Source organism: Oryctolagus cuniculus, chromosome 13 (assembly GCF_964237555.1).
Source record: "Oryctolagus cuniculus chromosome 13, mOryCun1.1, whole genome shotgun sequence".
NCBI lineage: Eukaryota > Metazoa > Chordata > Mammalia > Lagomorpha > Leporidae > Oryctolagus > Oryctolagus cuniculus.
Window position 1 is genome coordinate 10,612,496 of NC_091444.1, and position 12,735 is coordinate 10,625,230.

Sequence of the window (12,735 nt, forward strand, 5' to 3'; positions counted from 1 at the left end):
AGGAGTCACGGTGCACTTACTCCTCATGTAGGATCTCTGTCCTTAATGTGCTGTACATTGAGGCTTAATGCTATAACGAGTACTCAAACAGTATATTTCACTTTGTGTTTCTATGGGGGTGCAAAAGGTTGAAATCTTTACTTAATGTATACTAATCTGATCTTCTGTAAAGAAAAAAAAAATTATCAATTCCCAACTTGACTCTCACTGGGATTAAACATGACAATAGGTCTGATCTGATTTCATCATTATTTAAAAAAAATTATCTGTTTTTCACTTTATGTTTCTGTGTGGGAGCAAACTGTTGAAATCCTTACTTCATGTATACTAAGCTGATCTTCTGTATATTAAGATAATCGAAAATGAAAAAAAAAATCTTAGTGTTGTAATAAAATCAGAAAGAAATGAGTCATTAATCAACCAGGAGGACAGCATGCATTACAGTTGTGATAGATGTTGATCCGTGTTATTGAGTGACAAATTGTCTAATAAAATAGTTACCTATGCGATATGGAAGGCAGATCATATAGGGTAATACATTTCTGGTTTTGATGAAGAGATTAAAGCACTGAATATTGTTAGTTCATCTTGTTTTCTATTGGCTGTGTTGAACCTAGTATTAGGAGATGAAGTTAGAATGGATCAATTTGTAAATGATGATGAAAAGAATATGCAAGATTGAGAAACAGGAGGCTTTGAGAGGCTTTAACAATGTAACTGCTTCTGAAACTTCAATGGAGCCAGAGTTTGAGATGCATTTGAGAATACTTTGAGTGACCTTGGTTGATTAAAGCAGTCTTGTGTCAAAGACCAAATTAATAGGGTGGATTTTGCACTTGTTATTAATTACCCTCAATGGATTATTGTGCCTCAAGGCAAAGTTCAAGATAAGAGAATCGGACCAAATAAAATTTCTTAATTACATAAATGATTCAGGGGAAAGAGTTCAAGGTTGTCTTTCTTCAGCCTGAAAGTTCAAACATTATTAACTTGGGAGAGAGACATGAAGGCAAGGGAACAAAGAAACAGAGCTGTCGAGGAGAGCAACTGTTGGGTTCTGAACACAGAGGGAGGAGGTGGGGATGCAGCTGCCTGATCTGATTGGTGGTTTTCCTGCATCCATGTGTTGAGATGGGTGTGGTGCTCCACACTGGCATACGAGTGCTGCATGCTAATAAAAACTTTTAAAAATGAAGAATCAAAGGAATTTAATGGTTAGGGTACTAATCAGTAAAATAACTTTTAGGGAACTTTAGTACTCATGAACTGTGTAAACACTTTCATAGGTCAAGTTTGGTGAATTTTGAGTTTAAAGTGCTCTTGTTCTAATTTTACTATGTGCTAAGTCAAAATTCAATGTTTTATTCCATACCAAAAATGAAAAAACAAAAATCAGAATTCTGACTGTGGATCGATGCCTATGAAGTGGATTGAAACGCAGTAGACAGGGGGGCGTTTAGATTTTTGGAGGGTTGTAGTTCCAGAAAGAACCGGGAGCGACTCAGATGTCCCACGCCGTCTTGAAACTTTCCCTGTGTACTCCTCAGGAAAGCCTGCCTCGTAGAGCATGTAGGGTGAAGTGCAAGTTTGGCTGTTTCCCGGGGAGTCTGGAATTGTTCACAACACACATGAGGGAATGAAGGAAGAGCCATGACGGGAAAGGGTGGTGACAAGTGTTGGAGATGCAGACTAGCCGTCCAGTGACTCTGCAGCTGAGGCCTCTGTGTTAAATTGGAAGCCTCTGTTCTTGGCTAAAAATATCTCATCTCTCTGTGTCCCATTGTTCTTCAGGGACAGAAATGCAGTAAAATATGTATGTTAGCCATTTCAGAATTTTGTTTTGAGAATAAAAGGAAAGAAATATTTTTTTAAAATGTTGCAGAATACAAACAAAAAATAGCTTCCACAGGACCCTGGAATTCCCTTGCTTTCTAAGATTTATTTATTTATTTGAAAAGCAGAGTTACAGAGAGAGGGAGAGAGAGAGATGGATACACAAATCTTCCATTCATCTACTCTGGATTGCTCCCTGAATGGCCACAATAGGGCCTGAAGCCCAGAGCCATGAGCTTTATCCTGGTTTCCCATGAGGGCATTAGGGACCCAAGTACTTGGATCATTGTCCTCTGATTTCCTGGCCACATTAGCAGGAGCTGGATTAGAAGTGGAGCATCTGGGACTTGACCTTGTGCTCATATGGTTACAGTTGGCTACCATCTATGCCATGACTCCAGGCCCCAGAGTTCTGTTAATATCTATCAAACTAGTTCAAAGTACCTGTATATAGAGTAACCACCCTGTTTGAAGCCCGTAAGATACTCAAGTCTGATTACTTCACAAGTTAGACACTGAGTAAACATTTTAACAGAAACCATCTTTTGGGGGTGGAGAGTAGAGCTTCCAGACAATGATTTTTAACACCTGAAGAGAGTATAAAGAAAAACCGGAGACCGTTGTCTTTCCAGATTTGATGAGATTTTAATTGTAGCAGGCTCAATAAGCAATTAAAGATGTAAGTGAACATTTAAAACATGGAGGTTCTTCTTTAAAGATAAAAATCTAACTGACAGTGGTTAAGTCTTGCCGTGTAAACCAAGCTTACATTGTGGGTCCAGCAAATTCTAATTTTTTTAAACCAAAGGCTAAGTGCAGCACAGGAAGTGAATGCGTTTTTCCTAAAGGCCTCAGAATGCTGTCTGGGGCTTCTTTAAAGGCTAAAACCACGGTGAGCAGTGCTGGTGAAAACCGTCCCCAGCTGAAGTGTACCTTGCCGGGCGGTTGGTTCCTCAGGATGACTTCTGATGGCTGAGAGGCCCACACCTCTGCACTCAGCCCACGGTGATGGTCATGCAAAGCAGAGCTGTGCTGTGTTGACACATTGAAGACACTGTGAATTCATGTCTTGGCCTTGGCACACGCACATTGAGATGGTTGGGAATCTGCTCAGTTTCATTGACTATGGAATCTGAAATAACGGCTCCCCTGTGATCCGAGCCTTGGTGTTAGCCATAGCTGGGGGAGAAGAGACATTGTCACAGTGTGCGCTGGCTGCTGATGTGTCTGTGAGTGAGCGACTCGCGGGCACTTCTGCCCTGCTTACATTGACCAACTCACGCAGCCGTGTCTGAGCCACGCAGCCAGAGAGTGAGCCTCCTGCAGGGCAGAGAGCCTGTGCAGTGTGTGCTCAACGTATCTGCTGCTCACAATACACATTAATCCTGCATATTCCAAATGCCTGTGCTGAAAATAGGGTATACTTGCACCTGTTCTCCCTAAGCCTCCAACTTAGCAGCTACCTGACATTTTTAAAGATTAATGTACTTATTTGAAAGCATTTACTTACTTAAAAAATAGCATGCCAGCAATCTATGAACTGATGTGTTTTTTTTTTTTTGAAGATTTATTTACTTATTTGAAAGTCAGAGTTACACAGAGAAAGGAGAGGCAGAGAGAGAGAGAGAGAGAGAGAGAGAGAAAGAGAGAAAGTCTTCCATCTGCTGGTTTACTCCCCAAATGGCTGCAATGGTCGGAGCTGTGCCCATCCGAAGCCAGGAGCCAGGAGCTTCTTCCAGGTCTTCCACGTGGGTGCAGGGACCCAAGCACTTGGGCCATCTTCTACTGCTTTCCCAAGCCATAGCAGAGAGCTGGATTGGAAGGGCAGCCAGGACTAGAACTGGCACCCATATGGGATGCTGCCGCTTCAGCCAGGGCTTTAACCGGCTGCGCCACAGTGTCAGCCCCTGAACTGATCTTAATAATGTCTTGTGTTGCTTCTCTTCATTCTCCCCACTGCTTTAGAGCACACAGGAGGTTTGGGTAGGTACCTGGAAAATGTTAGAAGTGCAGAGTGGGCTGTCTCACTTCCAGCTGAAACTGGTGCCTGCTTACACAGATGAGGTTCCTGTTGGCAAAGCCCAGGACCCCTGCAGCGGTGGGTGGCAGCAGCACTGCTGCGGGATAGCTTGAAACTATCTAGTGCTTCCGTATGGAAGTTCAGAGTGGGAAAGGGAGCTGGGTGCTTGTGTGTGAAAATAAATGTGGGCTTGATGAAAGTCTGACATCTGAAAATTTCTATATATTTTGATGTCCATGTTATTCACTATTTAAAATGTTCATGGAATTTACATGATCACTTACTTTCTATCATGAGAACCTGACTCCTTTAACTCTAATATTTGCAAAACTTAATGGTTTCAGTATTGATTTCTACTTTAGTTAATGTTGTATTCACATTCTGCTTTCTTGGTATTTATATTTTAGGGGCACAGTTTTTGTACACTTTAAATTTTTCTGTAATTTTTTTTACATTTTCTTATATGTAGTACATCTTTTTAACTTTGAGAACTTTGATCTTTTACAAAAGTAGTTAAAGCAATTTGTATTTACTTAAATAAGCATTTTGACACTGATTCTCTCATAGTAGGTACTTTTAATTGATATCTTTCATGGTTCCTTTATTTTCTATTATGCTTTATAAGCCATGTTTGGTTTTGGGTTTTATATTCATTTGATAGGTAGACTTATAAAAGTTAATTATATGAGAAGGTTTTAAATATTCTGTAACTGGGGACCAGTGCTGTGGCACACTAGGTTAATCCTCCACCTGTGGCACCAGCATCCCATATGGGTGCCGGGTTCTAGTACTGGTTGCGCCTCTTCCAGTCCAGCTCTCTGCTGTGGCCCAGGAAGGCAGTGGAGGATGGCCCAAGTACTTGGGCCCTGCACCCATGTGGGAGATTAGGAGGAAGGACCTGACTCCTGGCTTCGGATTGGCAGAGCTCTGGCCATAACGGCCATTTGGGGGGTGAACCAGTGGAAGGAAGACCTTCCTCTCTCTCTCTCTCTCTCTCTCTCTCTCTCTCTGTAATTCTACCTGTCAAATAAATAAATAAATAAAATTCTTTAAAAAATATCCTGTAACTTTATGCCTTTTCCTTAGCACTTGCTGTGTTAGACATTTCCCTTTAGGAGCAGTTCCGTCTTTCTAGTTGTTCTGGTCATAAGCATGTTGCACCTGTGTTTGTCTCACACCCCACAGCTATGGTATAGCATGTTACAGTTGGCTCTGACTTTCTATGTAGTGCAAAATGCAACTTCTTCTCGCCACTGCCGCTGTTGGGACCTTGTCCAGGCCATGGCATCTCTCTGTCACGTTACTGCAGCGGCTCTGCTGCCCTCCTGGTCTGCTCATCTGCCTCCGTGAACTTACCCAACCCGAGGAGGGAGCTTTTGAATCCATATTGATATACCTCTGTTTCTGCCCCTGTCCCACTGCGGCTGTCCCTTCTCTAACATTCGGTCCTTCCGAGGGCTGTAAGGCGTCAGGTTGTCTGTGTGCCTCTGCTCCCCTCTAGGTTTTCCTGTGTGCTCGTCTGTCGTGGGATCCATCTTTGCACTGCAGGTTCACTCTTGTCGCTCCCCCTCTTCGTGGAGGAACGACACAGGACCCTGCGCTGTTCCTTCGTCTGCTCGGCCCTCCCCGGGTTTGCTGCTGGTTCTTCCCGGGTTGGCTACTATCCCTTCCACCTCCGTGGAAGGGCAGTTCCCCCTGGCCACATTCCCCACTTCCGCAGGGGAGCGGCACACCGCCAGCCGGCTCTCTCGGGGGCTGCACAGATGTTCCTTCAGCTAGATGTTCCCCCTTAGATGTTCCTGGTGCATGCCGTCTCTCTCCTCCTTTATAGTCCTCTTCCGCCAATCCTAACTCGGCTGCCCACACGCCGAGTACGCTGCTCTCCAATCAGGAGCAAGTCCTACAGTTTATTGGCTGAACTGGAGGCAGCTGTGTAGAAGCTGTTTTCTTCTCTCCCAGCGCCATATTGTGGGAGAGCAGATGCATAGAATAAGTCTTAATTCCAGTAACAGTATAGTCCGAGTTGCTCCCCACAACTCTGAGCCCTTGCCTGCAACGCTCTTCCTCCTGGGATCCCCTGGCTCACACCTGACCACTCTCAAGGGTTTGTTCACTTCCTCAGTGAGCCCTGGCCTCACCACCTGATTTAAAAATGACACCTTCCCTCCAGCCACTGCCTGGCCTCCTAAACCTACACTGCGTTCCCTGGTTTCCAAATCACTTCTACCTCTAATGTACCACGTAATTTAATATGTGGTATCCTTTCATTATTTATACTGTCTCGATTTTTAAATTCCATAACGGAAGGAATATTTCACTATGATCTTCTCTTTGAAATATTTCAAGTGCCCAGAACAATCTCTGGTGCTAGTAGATGTTCAATAAATATTTGTGGAATGAATGATGAAAGATTCTAGACAATTCAGTAAGGCAAAATATGTAAGTAAATAAGTAGTAGTAGACAAAGTGGAAGAAAAGGGATATTTCATTCACTTTAAATGGATAATATGTAGAAAAAATTGCACACACACGCAGAAATTTTTAGAATTAACATGATAATTAAATTGTGACTGGACTGACAAATCATAGTGAATAAAAATTTCCCAGCCGGCGCTGCGGCTCACTAGGCTAATCCTCTGCCTTGTGGCGCCGGCACACCGGATTCTAGTCCCGGTAGGGGCGCCGGATTCTGTCCCGGTTGCCCCTCTTCCAGGCCAGCTCTCTGCTGTGGCCAGGGAGTGCAGTGGAGGATGGCCCAAGTGCTTGGGCCCTGCACCTGGAGAAGCACCTGGCTCCTGCCATCGGATCAGCACGGTGCGCCGGCAGCAGCGCGCTGGCCGCGGCGGCCATTGGAGGGTGAACCAATGGCAAAGGAAGACCTTTCTCTCTGTCTCTCTCTCTCTCACTGTCCACTCTGCCTATCAAAAAAAAAATTTCCCAAGTTTCAGAACCCCATACTTAAAAACTAAATTTTAAAATATTTAAAATGACATTAGAAATACAAAAGTCATTAAAGTCAACCTCTCAGGTCTTTCTTGAATAAAATATGAAACTATAAAAATAGAGAAATGTGCCATATTTATAAATTCACAGCCAGTTTTACAAATGCAAATTGTTTCCTAATTGCATCTTAGAATTAATGCAAGCCGAACCCAATTCTGAGTGAGGTTGAAGTCTATTCTCATAGATGTATGTGTATCTATATCAGCAGTCAAGCACATACTTGAAAGCAGTGAGACAAGAGCCATCAAGATTCCAGGAAGAAGAGGTGAAAAGCAGTTAAGAGGGTTGAAAGAGAAACCACAGAGGGAGACTTAAGCAGATATCAGACTTACTGTGAATTTATTATAATTTACATCTGTGATATTGGCACCTACCACACGAGGCAGAATTCAAGGCTCAAATCTGATCATACATTGATGGACGTGTTGACAGAGGACAAAGGTAAATCACTGGGACAAGTGTGATGCCTTGAACCAACGGCAGTGCCATAATTTAGTAGCCACACAAAGTAGAAAATGAACCTTATCCCAGTTCTACCACATGGGGAAAGTGTGTTGAAGTGAACTAAAGAACAGACCCTGAAAGGCAAAACTGTGATGTTCCTAGGAAGAAATAGGGAAAATACTATCATGACTTTCAGAAAGTAGATCAATCTGTAAGCCAGCAAACAATCAAAAAGACTTAAAATACAGAGTGCTACCTTTAACTATGCTAAATCAACACTTCATTCATCACAGAGAACCATGCAAAAGTAACTAACAAGGGGCTCGTACCCAAAATTTGCAATAAACTCCCTCAAAACAATCATAGAATTCAAGAAAACTTTAAATGCAGAAACTAAGGCATTATGTTAAATTTGGTTATTAAGCTCAGTGAAATGAGTTGTTTGAATACATTTATCTTATTTTTCCTCCAGCTCAGATGGGTCTTGTGGATCCAGTTGCAGCTCGTTTAATCTCTCTGGCAGTTGATCCTGGCTGTTGGGTGATGCCGGTAAGTTCTGCATCAGGTGTCTGCTTTTCCTCCGGTTAGTTATCCTGGGTTTCTGCACAGCATGATAATCTTATGGGCCCCTGACGGGAAGAACCAATGGTGCAAGTTCTCTTAAGACTTAGGCTCTAGGATTCTCATAACTTCTATTGCTCCAAAGTAAGGCAAAAAACCCAGTCTGGATCCAGGAGGTAGACGTGTAGATAATACCTGTTTTGACTGTTTCAATTTAGCATCATCTGTTCTCCAACCAAGAGAATTGTTTTAGTTACCTGTTGCCACTCCTTCAAGCTTGATAGATGATGGCTGTTTGTTTTCTATGATTCTTGGGCATGGCAACAGCTCAGGATGTCTGCTGATCTAGCCTAAGACTCCTTGTGAGACCACCCTGTCCTGAGGGCTTGTGTGGACCCTCAGGATCCTAGAGGGTCTCACAGCCCACTAGAAGGACTGACTATGGGTCGGGGTAGCTTGGATCTCCTCCAGGACTCAACCTAGGACTTTACATACCATTTTGGTCTTAGGCTTCCAAGACAATGGGAGGGTTGAAGTACCATAAAGTACTAGGCTTAGCCACTCATCTAACATTACTTCCAGGAGTCAGTGAGTCAAGACCTAAACTCAGTCCAGCTCAGTTTCATGGGACAGGGAAATAAACTTCTAATGCTGTGAAGAGTTGCACAATATCACTGAGAGATTTTCAGTGTACTAGAGCTTGTAAGGCTTCTTGATTTAAAGTCTGCTTTGTCTGATATAATGTACATTAGCTTCTTTTAAAAAATATTTTTGGTTGATACTTGCCTGGGCTTATTCTGATAATTTAAATTTCAATCTTTCTTTGTCCTTCTGATTTAGAAGGCTGTTGGTTTAGTGAAAACTCATAGTACATGTTTTAATGTTCTCATCTTTCTTACATTTTGAAATATTTAACAAGTTTTTGCACACATTCTTCTGATTTTTTCTATGAGCTAATTATGATGTTGATATATTAGTCTTATATTCACTGATTCTCCTGTGTTTCTGTTGCTCACATTCCCTGATAATTTTAAGCTATGATTTGATTGGACTGAATTGTAGGATAAGTGTCAATTTTGTTTAAAATTTAGTCCATGTCCTTTCTAGTAGAGAGTACAGGAAAATACAGATAAGGGTAATCTCAGGCAGTATTGTGGACTTTCTATTATCTAGAAAACTTACAATCAAATATTTCTATAAGATGTTGATAGAAGGTTACTTATTTCGGGGCCTGCACCAAGACGCAGTAGGTAAATCCTCCGCCTGTGGTGCCAGCCTCCCATATGGATGCTGGTTCTAGTCCTGACGGCTCCTCTTCCAATCCAGCTCTCTGCTGTGGCCTGGAAAAGCAGTGGAAGATGGCCCAAGTACTTGGACCCCTGTACCCACACGGGAAACTGGGAAGAGGCACCTGGCTCCTGGCTTCTGATTGGCACAGCTCTGGCCATTGTGGCCAACTGGGGAGTGAACCAATGGATGGAAGACCTCTCTCTTTCTCTCTCTCTCTCTCCCTCTCCCTCTCCCTGTCTGTAACTCTACCTCTCAAATAAATAAATAATCTTAAAAAAAAGAAAGTTACTTATTTCCAGAATCATACTATTTAGATACTATCCAAACTAGAAACTTGATACCATCTCCAAAAGAAATTACTGAACATTAGTTTATTTCATTATATTTTACGACTAAACATTAAAATTTAGTAAAAAAAATTTCAATAATGTAAAATATTGTTATTTGAAATGCAGCGTCTCTGATTTCTTTAAAGTAATTTTAGCAGAAATGCTTTGTTAATGTTTCTTTGGTTAATTTAGAAGAGGCATTTGTTGTGAGGTTAAGCATGATTTTTCCCTTGTTTCCTGCTATGTATTTTTACTTTTGCCAAGAATTTTAAAAAAGCTATTTCAGGATTTTATCATATTGGCAGCAACTTATTTTTATGATCAGAACTATTCTTGAATGTTTCTGCTTTTAGCTCTTAAATTAAACCCATCTTTCTTATGTTGTAAGCCTTGAGTGTGCAAAAGTCAACCTTCGTGGTGGCAAAGCTGAGTCTGAGTACGAGAGCTACAACACACTGGTCTCCTCTAGCAGGAAAGTTAACTGTGCAACAAATGTGTCATAGACACTAGAAAAATACCCAGGCAAGTGCCATACATTGGAGACTGGAATTCAGCATTGTCTTTGAATATTATTCAAATATAATATCTTTATTGCTTTTTTCTTAAAATACATTTAAATATGTCCTTTTGTTAGATGCTATCAAAACACGATTGTGAGATCTAATGGCTAGACAGGAGGAGATCGATCGTTTGCCATGGCACAATGGTCAAAATAAAGTCAACGCCGTTTTCCGAGAACATGGTTTAGATGGATAAACACATCTGTGGATTTCCTTGGCTGAGGCACAGCGTCTCAGAATACCTTTCTTTGCAGCAGCTCAGATTTAGCCAGTGGCTGATGAAAAATGGAAATTCAGTGAGTTTCCCACTTCTCTTTCCTGCTGGACACTTAAGGAGTAATAGGGACTAGTCCTTGGCGTTGGGCATCTCACAGAAAGAGAAAGTGTATTCAAGGTCAAGGGAGCTGGCTGTCCAGACCTGCCAGACCCTGGCAGTCAGGGGTTTTTCTTAGGTGGCTCTGCCCCTTCTCTGCTTCCTAATCACACCCTTCAAGCATCAGCCACTGCCTGGCCACTAGGCAGTACTGAGAAGGTAAAGAATCCCCTGACCATTGACCACAGTTCAGTCATAATTAATCCGCTCAAGTAATTGAGAGCTGATAGTATTTATGTGTCACTTTTATTCTTAGGTTCCCAAATATCCTTATTAAAATATTAGTCTAATAAGCACCACTCTGACTAACTTAACACACACATACACACACACACATACACACACACAAGAGCTGACTTCATTATCAGTGAACTGCAGGCTTCTCCTGATTCCTTGGAGCAGGTGACAATTTGGTTTTTAAGTGGCTTACTGATACTCGGCATTGACGTAGCACCGTAAAACCCAATCTCAGAGTGCTCTGCAGAACAGTAATTAATGACAGCTCATCATACCCCATGCAGGATGGCACATTTTCCAGCTACCCTTTTAGAAATGAAATATCTGGGAGTTAGGAGGCTTGATAAAAGTCACAGTTCGGAAGCGTTTGTGAAGTGACGAACTTGGTTCAGAATTTCAAACTACCAGCATCCAGCTCTGCACCATCAAACAGAACTCATTTCCTCCTACCGTGAGTCAATAACCTAAACAGTTGGCATATTGTTTTTGAGGTTTTAAGGGCAAAAGTAGTATAATTCAGGAAGTGAGAAGGCCAGTGCTTCAGGACGGCTTTCTAAAGAAGTCTGATGATGGCTGTGACTTACTACCTGATGCAGAAATAACTGAGTTTCAAATTTGTGGGTGTTCCCTGAAAAAAGCCTCCTACTACTTGTAAACATACGTAGTTGGGGGAAGGAAAGGTTGAGTTTGGTGATTTGGCATTGTAGAGGTTCAAAACTAACAATAAGAGATATTTAGCTGTAACTAACCTCTGAAGACCAGGTGCAATATGGTATGTTAGGCCACAGACTTTGGAGGTAAAAAGAATTGGGCTCTGCCATTTAATTGCTGCGAGTCTATGAGAAAATTGCTGAATCCATCTGAGCTCCAGGATACTCATTTATTAAGAGGGGCCAGGATCTAACTCTGAACACACACACACACACACAACATGCACACTCACACATACAACATGCACACACACATACACCCAAGGACTGAGAGTCTCTTTCTTTGTTCCTATTCACCATTTTAACATGAATACAACGGATGTCCCTCCTTAATTGTTCCTTCCTTTCTTTTTTCAATAATGTGCTTTCAACTTACTTTATAATCACAAACTTAATCCTCCACTAAGTAAAGAATTCTACAAGTAGAAAGTAGAAAGATCACTGCTCCACAAGAGTAGAAACAAGGGGTATAAGTGGTAATCAAATCTCAAAATGTCAATTTCACATGTGTTACCTTTTTTTGTATTCTGTATATTAGCTACAAATCAAAGAAAACATGGTATTTGTCATTTGGGATCTCACTTATTTCAGGAAGCATAATGATCCCCAGTTGCATCTGTTTTGTTGCAAAAGACTATTTCATTCTTTTTTACGACTAAAATTCTATCATATATACATAGCACATTTTCTTTATCTTGTCATAAGTTGATAGACATCTGGGTTGATTCCATATCTTAGATAGTCCATATCTTAGATATGTTATAACAATGGAGGTACAGATAACTTTTTCATATGCTTATTTCATTTCCTTTTGGTAATTTCCCAGGGGTGACATGCCTGGATAATATGGTAGTTCAATTTTCTGATTTCTGAGCAATCTCCAGACTGTGTTCCACAATGGTTGTACTGATTTACATTCCCACCAACAATATATTAGGATACATTTTTCTGACATCCATTGCTACTTTTTGATGCTTGAATAATAGCCATTCTAACTGGGATGAGATGAAATATTATATCAACATTTATTTGCATTTCCCTGATGGCTCGTGTTCCTGAGTATTCATTCTCTCTCTCTCTCTCTCTCTCTCTCTCACTGTGTGTGTGTGTGTGTGTATACATATGTGATTATGGGTGTCTGTTGTCCATTTGTATTCCATTCTTTTCTTTTCTTTCTTTCTTTCTTTTTTTTTTTTTTTTGACAGGCAGACAGTGGACAGTGAGAGAGAGAGACAGAGAGAAAGGTCTTCCTTTTTCCGTTTTTTCATTCCCCAAGTGGCTGAAACGGCCGGTGCACTGCACCAATCCAAAGCCAGGAACCAGGTGCTTCCTCCTGGTCTCCCATGGGGTGCAGGGCCCAAGCACCTGGGCCATC